Source organism: Bufo gargarizans, chromosome 6 (genome assembly GCF_014858855.1).
Source record: "Bufo gargarizans isolate SCDJY-AF-19 chromosome 6, ASM1485885v1, whole genome shotgun sequence".
In the NCBI taxonomy this organism is placed as follows: domain Eukaryota; kingdom Metazoa; phylum Chordata; class Amphibia; order Anura; family Bufonidae; genus Bufo; species Bufo gargarizans.
Genome location: NC_058085.1, coordinates 21,365,924 through 21,384,138, shown reverse-complemented (window position 1 = coordinate 21,384,138; position 18,215 = coordinate 21,365,924). Strand labels below are relative to the sequence as shown.

The window sequence follows — 18,215 nt, the reverse complement described above, 5'->3', positions numbered from 1 at the left end:
CTGCCTTTCTTGTGTGGCCCGTGTTACAGGTAGGATTTTGGAAAACGCTGCGTTTGAGGTCTTTGCCCTAAGCTTGTGACCTAAATCCATAAAATCATTTTTATTGACACCCCACCTACCTCTAACTGAGCATGGGATAGCACAGGGGTAGTAATGGAGAGAGGGGCTACCACTGATAAGAGTAAGTCTCTATGCGTGACACATCGTAAATCTATGGGAGTAGTGTATCTTTCAACCAAACCTGGTGAAGAACAAAACCATGTACCTGTAGATAAATCCAACAAGTGGGGTGTCCCCGCCACCCCTGTATTTGTAGAAGTTATATGGTTTACTCATCTCACATGAATTTACCAGTGGGTGAATCCTTGGTTATTTTTTATTGTATGTCCCACCAGCTCTGGATTTTTTGTTTTATAATTGAAGATGACATGATATCAAATATATTTATTGGATATGTTACATTTGTGACCATTTTGAGTTAAGAGTTTGTGTGTTAACCCTTGCTACATCTGTACTTCTAGCAGTAATGACGATAGCTCGGATTGGGTCGGGGTAGTGATCCTTTACTGTTCTCATGGATGGTTTTGGACGCTGCCCCTTAATATATTCTGTCGGTGATTGCTTGTTCTGTGCACATAGTCGTTTCTATCTTGCTAGGCAGGGCCGTTATGCTGCACAAGCTTCACTTGCCACATCTGCATGCTTTAGTTATAAAGAAAATCAGCAAAAAATAAAAATTGTAAATGTCCCACCGGCCCAAATATATTTTAAAACTATTAAAATATATCATAAAATACAAGTGAGAATAAAATGGAAAATTAGTCTACACCTGCCGAAACCGTCAGCATAGTCTGCCTTTTCACATGAAACAAAAAAAATAACTATTAATATGACCAAAACGGGGATGCAATTTTAACTATTGTCAATTTGCATATTTAAAGAATAAGCAGCTGGAGTTTGAATTGATGCTTGGACCATCAAACCGCCCCATGCTCTAAATGACTATAATGTCTATGTCAATAAATGTGTTTTTCCGTAATGTGCTCTCGATGGCCTGTTGTCAGGATAGGCCATACGTATCATATTGGTGGGGGGTCTGACAGCTGGCATCCCCACCAATCAGTTGGTCTACAGTAACTCTGGCACCAGAACTCTACAGATCCATCCTGTGCCTTAGACAGAGGTGGTGACCAATCTCTTCAGTTGAAGCAGCTCCGACATAACTGGATTCATTCACTACACCATGTTGGAAAAGTTTTTGAAATTCATATTTTAAGGGATAACAAAGTGATTTTTGTAAAGACTGTTGACTTGGGTAATAAAGCACAACTGCAGAGAACATCTGGGTCAACAGTTTATAGAACATCCTGCCTCATCATCCTGTCATATTCTATAGAAACCTCCTGATATATGTTCTGTGCAAAGTATCGACTAACCTGCCTAGTTATAGCGATTATTAGCTGCTTAGCAGAGCTTGTCACCATTGTATTGTGTGTTATTTAGTTGTCTCACTGTCGGCAGGACATAAAGATAGCCTACCTTCTGATTCAGGTGACTTTGTTCTGCAATTGATAGATATTTAAAATAAAACTAAGCAGATGTAAATATATTTCTGATAAAGATTTTGAATAAATATATATATAGGTGAGTTTCTTTATAGTTGTACATGGTGTGTTCAATAAAAACATGGTAACATTTAATTATCTGTGTGTTATTAGTTTAAGCAGACTGTGATTGTCTATTGTTATGACTTAGATGAAGATCAGATCACATTTTATGACCAATCTGTGCAGAAATCCATATCATTCCAAAGGGTTCACATACTTTTTCTTGCAACTGTAACTCTGTTAATGGATCGGGATTATATCCAACGAGGAACTGGTGGCAGTATACTGGGCTAGCAGGGCTATGTCTCACTGGGGCAGTGAAAGGGCTCTCTTAGCCTTGTCAGGGTTGTGAGCAAGTGTTGTGCCATGCCGGAGGTAGCGTGGGCCACCCTCTCTCAATCCCTGTGCCCATTTGGCAGGGGCTGTGCCAAGCTGACCTTACCTACTCACAGGGAGGGCGTAACAAGTCTTCGAAACCGTGCCGCGTGATCATGACGTACAGTCATGCGGTACATTTTTTATATATATATAAAATTTTTAATAAAGTTAAGCAATTTGTTTCAGTATACAGTACAATATTTGACTATAACCATGTCAGAATTACTTGGATCAGCAAAACTATTAGTGGTTGGAATGTAAGAAATCAGATGTTGTTAGACGTCACAATACTCACGCAGGGGAGAAGCCATTTTTATGTTCTGAATTTGGGAAATGTTTTATCCAGAATTCAGATCCTATTAGACATCAAATAAAGAAAACCTTTCAGAATTTGGGAAATTGTTTACTCTAAAGTCAACCCTTGCTGACCACCACAGGAGAGAAGCCATATTCACATTCAGAAATCAAAATGTGGGAAAATGTTCAAAAGGAAATCATATCTTGTTGACCATTTTCATTTTTTTCTACTTTTTGAAAAATAGTACAATATAAAATAAAACAGTAGATGCAAAGTAAAGCCGCCAGTCATAGAAGAGGAAGGGAAAGCAATTTACAGCACTGAATGATGAGTAAGTCCATTCTCCAAAAAGCAAATAGAATCCAGACAACCCTTATGTATCAATCACTTGAATTGAATATTGCATAATAAATCATATTAAGTGCATCTTAAAGGGGTTCTCAGGGCTTTTAATATTGATGTGTCGAACCCCCGCCAATCTGATAGGTCATCAATATCAGATGACCTAATATAAGGAAATACTTCCAGACCATACTAATGGCATTTTAGTAGTTAAGCATCTGCAGATTCTTATCTCAAGGTTAGCATTCTTCAGAAAAACAGAAAGTTTACCACAGTTCAGACCATTTCCATCACAATCCCCTCCTTTTGTGATTTTAGCAGATGAGCAGGACCCTCAGGGCCCAGTACTTCACTTGACTTTGTATCAAATGCAGGACTTAACCTAATATCTTCACCCAATTCCCCTTGACCTGGAGTCCTGAACATCTGCACCAACCACAACAACCTGTGATGCATCGAGATGAAGTTGCCTCCAAGTGCAGACTTAATCCTAGCAAAGGAAAAAACATAGAAGTTAGGGCATTTCATCTAATTAAACAATACTACAAGTAATAACTAATTATAGGTAAATGTGTAGCCTTCACTTACTGAGTTGAGTACTCTATGTGGTGCTCCTTAGATCTATGTGTATTGTTTCGTGCTTGTAGCCATATCAGGAAAAATACCAGTAGCTAAGATGGCCGCTGGGCAGGGAGTGAAGTTCCCTCGGTTAAGATGGCTGCCAGGGAGAAAATGGGATTAGTTAAGATGGCTGCCGGAGCGGAAGCTGGTACCTAGGGTGTGCCATCCTGTGTGATAACCGGGCACAAGGAGGTGGGCCTGGGGCGTGGTTTTGCCGCACCACAGCTGTAACAGACATTCCTCCCTGTGGGATTCTGGCAATGACATACTCCACAGATCCACCCCTCCAGAGACTGAGGGGCTGATAATATGGTGGGAGTCGTGCCTGCTGAAGCATGTCAGAGTCCTCCCGGCAACATTTTAGGGGCTGTGTTGGCGGCATATAAAAGTAATAATTTGTCTTTTCATCATACACTTCTGTCCAGCCTAATCTCTTCATCTCTCTGGCTATTCTATACCATGCTTCTGCATCCTTTACTACCTTGTTATCTTGAAGCATTCCTTTCTTATTTCACTAATATGATTCTCTTTTTCATGTTAACTGGAAGACATCTATGACAGTATCTTGGACACCAATATCAACTGTCTAAAGTTGGAACACGTGTAACTATTGTAGGAAGGAATAAGGGGCCATCATTGATGGTCGGTACGCGTCACCGAGGTTTCTGGCCTCGGTGAGGTAAGATACTTTTTTTTGCTGAAGTGTCATTATTTGCTTTGCAGTCTGACACTTCAGCTGTTTAGTATGGCTGTAAAGCCAATCCAGGACGGCTCTTATTGAGAGTAGCCAAAGTGCTGGGTGGGTGGCTATTCCCCACGTTCCAGGCTGGGTCTTGGGAGGCTTATAAAAAGCAGTCAGCTTTATCAGGTGGTGTAGATTATCCTCCATCTGACATAAAAGCTGTAAAGTACTCTGTGCTGAGGACTACAAACAGGCGTGCAGGCCGTCTGGAAGCCTGCCAGTGAACTTGTCTGTGGCTGAGCATATGGCTGGGTGTGAACTGACACCAAGGATTCCAGGTGACCATTGTTATGTTTTGCTGTGTGTGAACAAGCACCAAGACTGTGATGTTTTTTTCTGAGTGTCAATTTATACACTGAAGTTGATTTACAACCTGGTTCCTTGCCTCTATACTGCATCCAGAGCAAATCCCCACACTATATACATATGTATCTTTCCTCTGAAGTCCCTGTCAAACCACAGACAGTTGATAATACACTTTGACCACGTTCTTGGGACAAGGGCTTATTTGGTCTGGTGTCCAGCCGTCCCACGCACTACACAAAGCGGAGGCACAGAAGGGATATCAGGTAAGATAACCAGTCTCCTCCCTCGTCTGCGTCCGACCCACGAGTGGATATTTGATGCGGCTGCTCAGCAGAACAATTTCACCCTTGTCCCATGTTGGGCGCTAACTGTTTTGAATGCACACAAGCTGTGCTATCTTATCAACTGTCTGCGCCAAACTGCAAGTTGTTAGTACGTGCACGACAGAGAAAAACCACACTGACACCTCTCAAAGATCAAAGCAAAATTCTCATTTATTAGAGAAAGTTAAGCAGTATATATGCACATGAGAGGGGGCATCCTCCCTGAGGCTCGTGGCAGTGTTCCATTGGTGATATGTAATTACAGGGGGCACTCGACTACCTGGAAACAAATGGATACTAGATGCGGTTTGTAACTATTTGCTAAATTTAATAATTGTCATATCAATAAAATATTAAACATAAAATATCACACATAATAACACACTTAAAGGCGCCAGGTTTTGACAATACTCAAACTTTAAATTACCTAATTGCAATCAAATCTATCACAAATCCCTAAATGGTACGGCGTTGTCAGCTAGCCAGCTAACTCCTCGTGTTGAGCGCTATCGCTACCACCTCGTTATGGAGGCGAGTTAGAGGGTCATTACAGATCGCCTCACAATAGGACAATATGATAAAATAGCTGATTCGGCGTAAATTGTATGCGTGTATACCACTTCGCAATGTCAATTAACTGCGTTCCAGATAAAGGCCATCAACTGCTAGGTGGCTAGCAAAATGGTGGTCATTCGCCACAGGTATGTTGTTTACGGCCTGCTGCCATATATCGCTGCAGTGTACTACCCGGTATGGACAAACTCCGTGCTGATACGGCCTGTGAATGTTCGGTTAGGGCATAAGTAGATAAATATAAGTTAATGCTCTTTACGTTACCCCTCCAGACGGCCCATGTGGTAATACAGTCCCTGTAGAGTGGATCGGGTCTGCATGCGATCCACAGCGTCCGGGTAGGTATGAAGGACCTTCCTGCTTTCTCACGTGATTCGGCTACATCCACGTGATCTGGTAGGAGGAGATATCGGAGGCTGTGTCAGTAGTAAGGCGCGCGCCTGCTTCACTGTTCCTTAGCTGAAAACAGTTTTTCCTTTAAGATCTTTCAGAGTATCATGCCATATGTCGGCTCCTTTGGCTCCTGTAGCTGCTTTCACCAAACGCGTTTCAGGGTCTTAACTTGCCCCTTCCTCAGTGGTCAGCAGCATACTAAAAAAATCTATCCTTATATAGAAGGTCTTGTTAAAATGAGGAGGTGTCTCATTCATTTAGAGTCCTAAAAAGTCCGAACTGGAATCGATCAACTTAAAAATCAGAGTATCAGACATTCAGACTCTTTTTATATTTCTCTATCTGTCCAAATCCATAACAGGTTTCGTATTGAATCATAGATATATTTATACATAATACCAGATAACAGTAGGGTGGCATACAAACCGGATTCCCCAAAAAGTTGGGACACGATACAAATCGTGAATAAAAACTGAATGCAATGATGTGGAGATGCCAACTTCTAATATTTTATTCAGAATAGAACATAAATCACGGAACAAAAGTTTAAACTGAGAAAATGTACCATTTTAAGGGAAAAATATGTTGAATCAGAATTTCATGGTGTCAACAAATCACCAAAAAGTTGGGACAAGGCCATTTTCACCACTGTGTGGCATCTCCCCTTCTTCTTACAACACTCAACAGACGTCTGGGGACAGAGGAGACCAGTTTCTCAAGTTTAGAAATAGGAATGCTCTCCCATTCTTGTCTAATACAGGCCTCTAACTGTTCCATCGTCTTGGGCCTTCTTTGTTGCACCTTCCTCTTTATGATGCGCCAAATGTTCTCTATAGGTGAAAGATCTGGACTGCAGACTGGCCATTTCAGTACCCGGATCCTTCTCCTACGGAGCCATGATGTTGTGATTGATGCAGAATGTGGTCTGGCATTATCTTGTTGAAAAATGCAGGGTCTTCCCTGAAAGAGATGATGTCTGGATGGGAGCATATGTTGTTCTAGAACCCGAATATATTTTTCTGCATTGATGGTGCCTTTCCAGACATGCAAGCTGCCCATTCCACACGCACTCATGCAACCCCATACCATCAGAGATGCAGGCTTCTGAACTGAGTGTTGATAACAACTTGGGCTGTCCATGTCCTCTTTGGTCCGGATGACATGGCGTCCCAGATTTCCAAAAAGAACTTCGAATCGTGACTCGTCTGACCACAGAACAGTCTTCCATTTTGCCACACTCCATTTTAAATGATCCCTGGCCCAGTGAAAACACCTGAGCTTGTGGATCTTGCTTAGAAATGGCTTCTTCTTTGCACTGTAGAGTTTCAGCTGGCAACGGCGGATGGCACGGTGGATTGTGGTCACTGACAATGGTTTCTGGAAGTATTCCTGAGCCCATTCTGTGATTTCCTTTACAGTAGCATTCCTGTTTGTGGTGCAGTGTCATTTAAGGGCCCGGAGATCACGGGCATCCAGTATGGTTTTACGGCCTTGACCCTTACGCACAGAGATTGTTCCAGATTCTCTGACTCTTCGGATGATGTTATGCACAGTTGATGATGATAGATGCAAAGTCTTTGCAATTTTTCGCTGGGTAACACCTTTCTGATATTGCTCCACTATCTTTCTGCGCAACATTGTGGGAATTGGTGATCCTCTACCCATCTTGGCTTCTGAGAGACACTGCCACTCTGAGAAGCTCTTTTTATACCCAATCATGTTGCCAATTGACCTAATTAGTGTTAATTGGTCTTCCAGCTCTTCGTTATGCTCAAATTTACCTTTTCCAGCCTCTTATTGCTACTTGTCCCAACTTTTTTGGGATTTGTTGACACAGAAAATTTGAATCAACGTATTTTTCCTTTAAAATGATACATTTACTCGGATTAAACGTTTGATCTGTCATCTACGTTCTATTACAAATAAAATATTGACATTTGCCATCTCCACATCATTGCATTCAGGTTTTATTCACAATTTGTTTAGTGTCCCAACTTTTTGGGAATCCGGTTTGTACTTCGCTAATGATTGTATAACATGACAAATGTCAGAATTGGTTATTCATGTAATATCCTGAAAATGTACAATAAAAACGATTGAAATGAAAAAAATAAGGCAGAAGAGAGTAAAAGAGATGTTCCAGAAGTTTAGAAATAAAGGGGAGGTTAGAGACAGGTTGGTAGTGAGCGGCACAGGTCGGGTCAAGATGTTTTTTTTAGTAGTGGGGTTATAACAAAATGTTTGAAAGAGGATGGGAAGCGAGAGAGAGTGAGAGAGAAAGAGGTTATATATTGTAGTAAGGCGGGTAATGACAGCCGGGGAGAGGGACTGGAGAAGGTGTGAGGGGATAGGATCACTGCTACAGGTGGGGGGTCGAGAAGCAGAGAGAAGCCTAAAGACTTCTTCATCTGTTATAGCGTCAAAAGATCAGAGCGATCACATTGAAGTGTGGGAGGGAGGAGGATCGAAATTGGTTGGGGACTGGGAAATTATTTCCCGCCGGATGTAACCGATCTTGTCTCTGTAGTAGGTGGCCAGATCATCAGCGCAGGTCATATCTTCTCTTCATGATGCAGCCGCTGTCTTCTAGAACTCCACAAGCTCTCACCCCTGCGTCTCACACAGAGCAGAACCCAACAAATCCATCCCCAGCCCCGACACAAACCAAACAGAAAAGCTGAGGCTTCCAGAGTCCAGAACGAAGCCAGAAGAAATCCCACCCAAGGAAGACTTCATGGCCTCCAGAGAAGCAACTTCATGTCCGCTCTCACCTCCTCACAGCAGGACTTCTTCACTTCTATTACGTCGTCTCTGTCCCACAACCCCAAATAATTATTTCATACCTTTACCTCCCTCCCCCCCCCCCCCGTACCCCGTCTGACCCCCCTCATCTCAGCTGAGGACTATGCCTCTTATCTCTAAACCATCGGCAGCGTTAGATGAAGCTCGGAGTCGCCGTCCTCTCAGCCTCTCTATGTTACTACTCGCTGCTCTTCCCACATAACCTGCTTTACCGCTGTCACTGAGGACAACCTTCCCGCCTTCTGCCCCTCCCCCGTCACACTAATCACCGCTTTACCTCCCCGAGCCGGTCCTGCCTCCGATCACAATCTGTCCGACATTTCCGCCGTTCTCCAGCGTCGCCCGATGCGTTTTTTCTAATCTCCAAAGACTAAAATCTCATCTTTGAAATTCAGCCAATGATACAAGACTGAGACAAGGGAACGTATCTCCTGTCCACTGATTGTGGGGTCCATCCGCTGGGGGCCCCTGCCAGTCAGGAGAACGGGGCCCATGTTCCCCCATTGGAGCAGCAGACAAGCTCAGATGAACTACAGAGACAATCCCCAGCGATAAGACACAGCGCGGCCATTTATGTGCTAACACTAGGAACAACAGAAGAGAAGGTTATTCCTCCTTTTCCCCCACAGCGGAAATCCTACATCTGCCCCGACATAAGGTATCGCTGACATCATTTCTAATAACTGATATGGAGAAAAGGGACAGAGTTACCCCTAAACATCTCCCGAGCACACACAGAGCCCCGATACCAGCAGATTACATCGCCGGCTCTGCTACATGGACATGACAGAGACTCTGCTGTAGTAACTGAACATTACACATACACAGCTCTGCTACATGGACATGACAGAGACTCCACTGTAGTAACTGAACATTACACATACACAGCTCTGCTGCATGGACATGACAGAGACTCAGCTGTAGTAACTGAAGATTACACATACACATCTCTGCTACATGGACATGACAGAGACTCCGCTGTAGTAACTGAACATTACGCATACACAGCTCTGCTACATGGACATGACAGAGACTCCACTGTAGTAACTGAACATTACACATACACAGCTCTGCTACATGGACATGACAAAGACTCCGCTGTAGTCACTGAACATTACACATACACAGCTCTGCTACATGGACATGACAAAGACTCAGCTGTAGTAACTGAACATTACACATACACAGCTCTGCTACATGGACATGACAGAGACTCCGCTGTAGTAACTGAACATTACGCATACACAGCTCTGCTACATGGACATGACAGAGACTCCACTGTAGTAACTGAACATTACACATACACAGCTCTGCTACATGGACATGACAAAGACTCCGCTGTAGTCACTGAACATTACACATACACAGCTCTGCTACATGGACATGACAAAGACTCAGCTGTAGTAACTGAACATTACACATACACAGCTCTACTACATGGACATGACAGAGACTCCACTGTAGTAACTGAACATTACACATACACAGCTCTTCTACATGGACATGACAAAGACTCCACTGTAGTCACTGAACATTACACATACACAGCTCTGCTACATGGACATGACAAAGACTCAGCTGTAGTAACTGAACATTACACATACACAGCTCTGCTACATGGACATGACAAAGACTCAGCTGTAGTATCTGAACATTACACATACACAGCTCTGCTACATGGACATGACAGAGACTCAGCTGTAGTAACAGAACATTACACATACACAGCTCTGCTACATGGACATGACAGAGACTCCGCTGTAGTAACTGAACATCACACATACACAGCTCTGCTACATGGACATGACAGAGACTCAGCTGTAGTAACAGAACATTACACATACACAGCTCTGCTGCACACACTGATACAACTCTTTAGAGGCATATTACACATAAACAGCTTGGTTGTATGCACATACAGCTCAACTACACAGACATTACACGGATATGCAGTACGCCGGACCCGCAGGGTATTGCGATTGTGAGGTCACGGTTAATGGGCAAGCGAGGGTTACTCACAGTTTTGTAGGAAAACCCTGGGCAGGCGTACAGCAGTGATGGAGAGGCTGGCACAGGAGACCTCTGGGGCACACTCTGTATTTTGGGACCAGGCCTGATGGTGGATGAGGTGCCCTGGATGTTGCAGGTGTTTAATGTGCCTGGGGCAAGGTCCCTTTAAGGTTTGTGACGCCAGTGCCTGTGACGGTGGCACAACGATTTATAGGAGTACTAAGTGAGGAACACAGGTTGTGATGAACCAAACTTTTCTTTACTGAGAAACAGTTCAACTTTGTACAGTTGGTGGTCAATACAGTTCCATATATCAGGTTTACATCACAAGCAGGCTTTCCCAATAATGGCAGGTATACTGTTCCTGGCAAGATACTCAGAGGGTAACAACAACACCCTCAGATCAGGCTGTACCTTCTCCTCAGAAATAGTGTACACTGTTCATCTGAACTCCTGTCTGGTCTCATCCCAAGGCCCGGATGCCCGAATGCTGGCTTTATCCTTGATAGAAATCTTCCTCCCGTATTCCGCTTTACACTTATAATACTTCTGCCCTTCAGCTTACTTGGGTAGCTGGTACATTGGCTCTGCTTGGCTTGTGGGAACTGCAGGTTCCTCCCAGGAGGCAAACTCTTCTCATGGGGTGACTCTTCTGCGCTAACTCTGGCTCTTTATCCTCAGGCAGGCTAGGATCCTTCCACTAGCCTCCTGGTGGCAACTAGAAGCCTGGGCTGTCTAGCTGCATGTCAGGAGGAGGCCCTCAGCTTGTCTCTGGCTGGTGCCCTCTCACTTCTGTCTCCACAGACTCCTGACTACAGACTAACTCCTCCCAGTCTGGGCCTGGACCTTTATACTAGGGGCTCTCTATCTCCCTCTAGTGTCTAGGATGCTACACTACACCCCAATAGGCCTGCTGTACACATCACAGGGGAACAATACATATAAAAGCATATAGAAAATACATTAAAATGGACGGTTAAATATACTGCCACTGTCCCTCAGGAGTAGGAGGGCAACGTGGCCCAATTGATCCTTGTGTAGTGCCCACCTTTACCTAGTGGGACACTACAGATACAGCTCATCTATACAAACATTACAGGCTTACAGCTCTGCTACATACAGACTGGGGTTCCACACAGCAGAGTCTCACACACAGAGCAGAGAAACCTGGTTATGTGATCTCCATGACTCCTCCCACACATGGTCACATGGTCGTGACATCATCACAGGTCCTGTACCGTCTCCTGCAGCACAGCCTGACTCCTCCCACACCTGATCACATGGTCATGACATCATCACAGGTCCTGTACCTTTTCCTGCAGCACAGCCTGACTCCTCCCACACCTGATCACATGGTCATGACATCATCACAGGTCCTGTACCGTCTCCTGCAGCACAGCCTGACTCCTCCCACACCTGCAAATGAGCTCAGAGTTTACTTCCCATTATAGTCTATGGGCATTCCATTGTGTCAGTCACCCTCGTCATTCTGTAGAAAACAGGGATAATTCCACTTAATCTGAACATTAAATAATCCCACTGAACTTGGAGAGTAAGCCTGCTAAATAACTATTAGAGATGTCACATGGTTTTGTCTCTAATTCAAATATTACATTTCCATTATTCTGTATGGGCATTCCATTCTGTCATTCCTGTTATTAGGTCCCCAGCAGAGCCCTGCACACACAGAGCAGATAAACCTGGTCATGTGATTTCCATGACTCCTCCCACACATGATCACATGGTCATGACCTCATCACAGGTCTTTTCCTTCCTCTTGCAGCACAGCCTGGAGCTTAGTCCTGCACATGATCACATGGTGAAGGATTGTCAGAGGAGGACACGCTCCATCCAGGTAAGAGGAGTATGCCCACATTGCGGCCCCCCCCCAGAAGTATGCCCACATTGTGGGCCCCCCCAGTAGTATGCCCACATTGCGGCCCCCCCAGTAGTATGCCCACATTGCGGCCCCCCCAGTAGTATGCCCACATTGCGGCCCCCCCAGTAGTATGCCCACATTGCGGCCCCCCCAGTAGTATGCCCACATTGCGGCCCCCCCAGTAGTATGCCCACATTTCGGCCCCCCCAGTAGTATGCCCACATTGCGGCCCCCCAGTAGTATGCCCACATTGCGGCCCCCCCAGTAGTATGCCCACATTGCGGCCCCCCCAGTAGTATGCCCACATTGCGGCCCCCCCAGTAGTATGCCCACATTGCGGCCCCCCCAGTAGTATGCCCACATTGCGGCCCCCCCAGTAGTATGCCCACATTGCGGCCCCCCCAGTAGTATGCCCACATTGCGGCCCCCCCAGTAGTATGCCCACATTGCGGCCCCCCCAGTAGTATGCCCACATTGCGGCCCCCCCAGTAGTATGCCCACATTGCGGCCCCCCCAGTAGTATGCCCACATTGCGGCCCCCCCAGTAGTATGCCCACATTGCGGCCCCCCCCAGTAGTATGCCCACATTGCGGCCCCCCCAGTAGTATGCCCACATTGCGGCCCCCCCCAGTAGTATGCCCACATTGCGGCCCCCCCCAGTAGTATGCCCACATTGCGGCCCCCCCAGTAGTATGCCCACATTGCGGCCCCCCCCAGTAGTATGCCCACATTGCGGCCCCCCCAGTAGTATGCCCACATTGCGGCCCCCCCAGTAGTATGCCCACATTGCGGCCCCCCCAGTAGTATGCCCACATTGCGGCCCCCCAGTAGTATGCCCACATTGCGGCCCCCCCAGTAGTATGCCCACATTGCGGCCCCCCCAGTAGTATGCCCACATTGCGGCCCCCCCAGTAGTATGCCCACATTGCGGCCCCCCAGTAGTATGCCCACATTGCGGCCCCCCCAGTAGTATGCCCACATTGCGGCCCCCCCAGTAGTATGCCCACATTGCGGCCCCCCCAGTAGTATGCCCACATTGCGGCCCCCCCAGTAGTATGCCCACATTGCGGCCCCCCCAGTAGTATGCCCACATTGCGGCCCCCCCAGTAGTATGCCCACATTGCGGCCCCCCAGTAGTATGCCCACATTGCGGCCCCCCCAGTAGTATGCCCACATTGCGGCCCCCCCAGTAGTATGCCCACATTGCGGCCCCCCCAGTAGTATGCCCACATTGCGGCCCCCCCAGTAGTATGCCCACATTGCGGCCCCCCCAGTAGTATGCCCACATTGCGGCCCCCCCAGTAGTATGCCCACATTGCGGCCCCCCCAGTAGTATGCCCACATTGCGGCCCCCCCAGTAGTATGCCCACATTGCGGCCCCCCCAGTAGTATGCCCACATTGCGGCCCCCCCAGTAGTATGCCCACATTGCGGCCCCCCCAGTAGTATGCCCACATTGCGGCCCCCCCAGTAGTATGCCCACAGTGCGGCCCCCCCAGTAGTATGCCCACAGTGCGGCCCCCCCAGTAGTATGCCCACAGTGCGGCCACCCCCCCCAGTAGTATGCCCACAGTGCGGCCCCCCCAGTAGTATGCCCACAGTGCGGCCCCCCCAGCAGTATGCCCACAGTGCGGCCCCCCCAGCAGTATGCCCACAGTGCGGCCCCCCCAGCAGTATGCCCACAGTGCGGCCCCCCCAGCAGTATGCCCACAGTGCGGCCCCCCCAGCAGTATGCCCACAGTGCGGCCCCCCCAGCAGTATGCCCACAGTGCGGCCCCCCCAGCAGTATGCCCACAGTGCGGCCCCCCCCAGCAGTATGCCCACAGTGCGCCCCCCCCCAGCAGTATGCCCACAGTGCGGCCCCCCCCCCCCCTCCCTCAGCAGTATGCCCACAGTGCGGCCCCCCCCAGCAGTATGCCCACAGTGCGGCCCCCCCCCCAGCAGTATGCCCACATTGCGTCCCCCCCCCCACAGCAGTATGCCCACATTGCGGCCCCCCCCAGCAGTATGCCCACATTGCGGCCCCCCCAGCAGTATGCCCACATTGCGGCCCCCCCACCCCAGCAGTATGTCCCCCCAGCAGTATGGCACTTAATAGAAAAGGCCTATTCTTGTCCGCAATTGCTATTTTTTGGGTGATCGGAATTGCAGACCTGGAAGTGCGGGTCCGCATTTTCGGATTCGGGCAGCACATTGTGCGGCCACATAGAAATGAATGGGTCTGCAATTTCGTTCCGCAAAATGCGGAATGGAATTGCGGACGTGTGACTGGAGCCCTGACCCTGTTGTACCCATATAACCTGTATCTGTAACCTCAGACCGCTGTATATTCTCTGTGGATGTTGTGTTATATCTAGTGCGCCCTTAAGGCGATTAAATATATAAATTAATCTGGTGCTGTCTTGTATCTCGATCACGAATCCCCACGTCCGTGTTTCGGCCTAAATATAAGCTACCGCAGGTTGGTTTCTCACCGTAAATAATCCCGTTAGCGGACCGGGCTTATATCAAACATGAAGCTGGTGGCAGTATACCCGGGCTGAGACAGCGGTGTTTCATTGCGGCAGTGACCAGGCTCCCTCAGCTTGTCACCTCTCTGTGCCCGCGTGGACAGGAGTAGTCTGTGTAAACTGTACCAACCTGACCTTACCTGCTCCTCTGGAGGGCATAACGTCACGCCTTGGTAACCAGTGACCATACCGTATCTCGTGAGCTCGACGTAGGTGACGTCAAGCAGGCACGAGGTGTGGTATCCGTAACAGTGTCCTTTTAAAAATTATAATTCCTCAGCCACTTTAATATACAGTCCAATGTAAATAACATCACTCCCTCCCCCAGCTAGGGTTGTAGCGGGCATCGAATTATCGATACTTTTGTACCGTTATCGATTCGATACCGGGATTTGACATTTACCGATACTAGGCTGTGCTACTGTGCAGCCCAGTATCAGAGAACATGGAGCACGCTGCTGTCAGCACGTGCCATGTTTTCTCAGCAGTACAGGGGAGAAGGAGTCTCTCCCTCTCTCCCCCTGTGCCGCTGCCGCCAATAAGAGAGAGAGAGGGGCGGCGGAGGGGAGGGGCTGTGGCCACTGCGCCACCAATAATAACTCACCCATTAATACAAATACAGGAGGCGGGTGCCGGTGGCAGAATCGCATAGCCAGCACCTGACCACCCCCTTTCCCCAGTATTAAGAACATTATTGGCGTAGTGCGCCGCCCCCATTATTGTAATCATAGGTGACATTGGCGACAGGGTCCCCTCTCTCCTCCTCATTGGTGGCAGTTGTGATCGGAGCTCAAGCAGTGTAATCCTGGGGCTCTGATCGGTTACCATGGCAGCCAGGATGCTACTGAAGCCGTCCATGGTCGGCTCCCTGCTGCTGTGTGCACAGGGCACAGGGAGCGTGTGAGATCCTATTCACCCTAATAGAGCTCTATCAGGGGAATAGGACAGGGGATGGAAAGATCCAGGTTCTAGTCCCTAAGAGGGTAATAGTTATTAAATAAAAAGTACAAAAAAACAAACACCAAAATATAGTATAAATCACCCCCTTTTCCAATTTTACACATAAAATATATAAACAATAAAAAATAAACATATTACATATTGCCAAAAAAGTGTGAACTTTCAAAATAAAAAAAAAAACAGGAAAAAAAATAAAATAAAAACTGAGTGATTCGCCATTTTTTATTCAACTTGTCCTCCCAAAAAATTGGATCAGACTGTTCGATTATGGGCCAGACGTTCCATAAAATGCAGAATGCACGCTGCTTTTTTTGGTGTTTTATTTTTTTTGCATGGTATCGAGTATTGCAATACTTTTTTATGGTATCGAAATCAAATTAAAATTTTGGGAACGCAACAACCCTAACCCCATGTAAATAACATCTCCCCCTCAACATTCAGTCCCATGTAAATAACATAATCCTCTCCCCAGCCACCAGGAGCGGATTGGCCACAGACCTTACAGGGAAATTTCCCATTGGTCTGATGCCCAAGGGGCCCCCTGAGCCCTCCTCAGGCCGGCCATTGGAAGTTTTTTGGGGATGTATTTTGTGCTGATGGGGGCAGTATTTTGTGAGGGGCTATGGTATTTGGCTCTGTTGGGGTGGTATAACGTGCCACAATATGGTATTGCCAGCCCTACCTACTTGTGTTGGCCCTGCCTTTCATCAATTTGGACGCAACTACAAAATGGGGCCACTTTTTTGTATTTTTTGTATTTTTTCCAGGACCACTTTATAAGTGTCATTAATTTTAGGCCTCTTTCACACGGGCGTGTGCGCACTGTGGTCGTGCTGCAGGCCGCAATGCACGAGCACAGTATGTGGGGCAGCCGCAGCGGATCGCGGACCCATTCACTTGAATGGGTCTGAGATCCAGCAGTTCCGCAAAAAGATAGGACATGTTCTATCTTTTTGCGGACCAGAAGTACGGGACGAAACCCCACGGAAGCACTAATATCAGTAAGCTACATCACGTTATTTCTCATGACAGAAACCCTTGACCGCTGTATTTCCTCATGCTGCTTGTTAAAAATAAATCTAATAAACTACAACATCTGTGAGGTCCTGAGGAGCTGCCAAAAACCAAATCTGCCAACCCAATGTCTGTCTAGATAGTAATAATAATCTTTATGTATCGCCAACATATTCCGCAGCATTTTACAATTACCCGGAGAACACAGGACCTGTAGAATCCTCCACTGCTCCAGCACTGAGGCTCCTGTGGTCTCCTTCAGTCTGTTTACATCACTGCAACGACAATATTGGTCGGAGCTCTGATGGGGGTATGTATATCACCTGACCATTGAGGCCTAGGATGGTCTATGGTGGTCACGTGCTGTTCATACTGATCACTGATGATGTCTTCTATTGGCTGTAGGGTCATGTGAAGGTGTGACATACCATGAAACTGCCATGACCTCACACATGTTTTGATCACTATAAAAAGAAAGAACACAACATCTACACATTATTATCTCCTCCCATATCTCCTCTTATTATCTCCAAAAATTACTTTTTAGATGGGATTTTGTGGGATTTTACATCATCTCATCTTCTCTCCATTCAGGTTCCCACATTAAAGGATTCTCTCACTGGATATTTTGTATATGACATCAATCTCCTGATTGACCCGTCAAGGATGGATAGGGACAGGGACAAGATGGCGGAGAGTATAATAAATCTCACCCTAGAGATCCTCTTCCGGCTTACTGGAGAGGTGAGAGATTCTGATGATGTCACATTACATCATCTTATCTATGTTACTAACAGATGGACATGACTGGAGAGGTGAGGGACTCCGGAGATGTATGGAGTGGTATTTATTACTGTGTCTCTCCATAACCAGGACTACACAGTAGTGAAGAAGACTTCTAGTGAGCGCTGTCAGGCCCCTGTTTCTGAAGGATGGGTAAGAACCCTGAGCCCAATCACGGGGCCTCCACCTCACCCCCTGATACACGAGGAAGTCAATAGAGAGAAGATCCTAGAACTCGCCAACAAGATGATTGAGCTGCTGACTGGAGAGGTGATACTGCTGGGACATTATACAGGAACGCTATGAAGGGATCTGGGTGATGACTGTATCATTGTGTTGTCAGGTTCCTATAAGGTGTCAGGATGTCACCGTCTATTTTTCCATGGAGGAGTGGGAGTATTTAGAAGGACACAAAGATCTGTACAAGGACGTCATGATGGAGGATCACTGGCCCCTCACATTGCCAGGTGATAGACATGATTAAATACACATGTCCTCTCATTATCTGTATGTAAGGGATTAATTCAGTCACTGGATGTGTTTCCTACAGTTAAGGAAGAGATAAGAACACCGGAGAGATGTCCCAGTCCTCTTCTTCTACAGGATGGGTCAGAAAAGCATTACAATGTCCCACAGGATAATTCAGAAGAACATTACTATGTCCCACAGGATGAT

General features: G+C 46.9%; 1 pseudogene; it reads left to right on the top strand.

Moving 5' to 3' along the window:
- The first annotated feature begins 12,179 nt into the window (after nucleotides 1-12,179).
- Nucleotides 12,180-18,215, top strand: part of LOC122941895 — a 128,427-nt pseudogene continuing 122,391 nt past the window's right edge.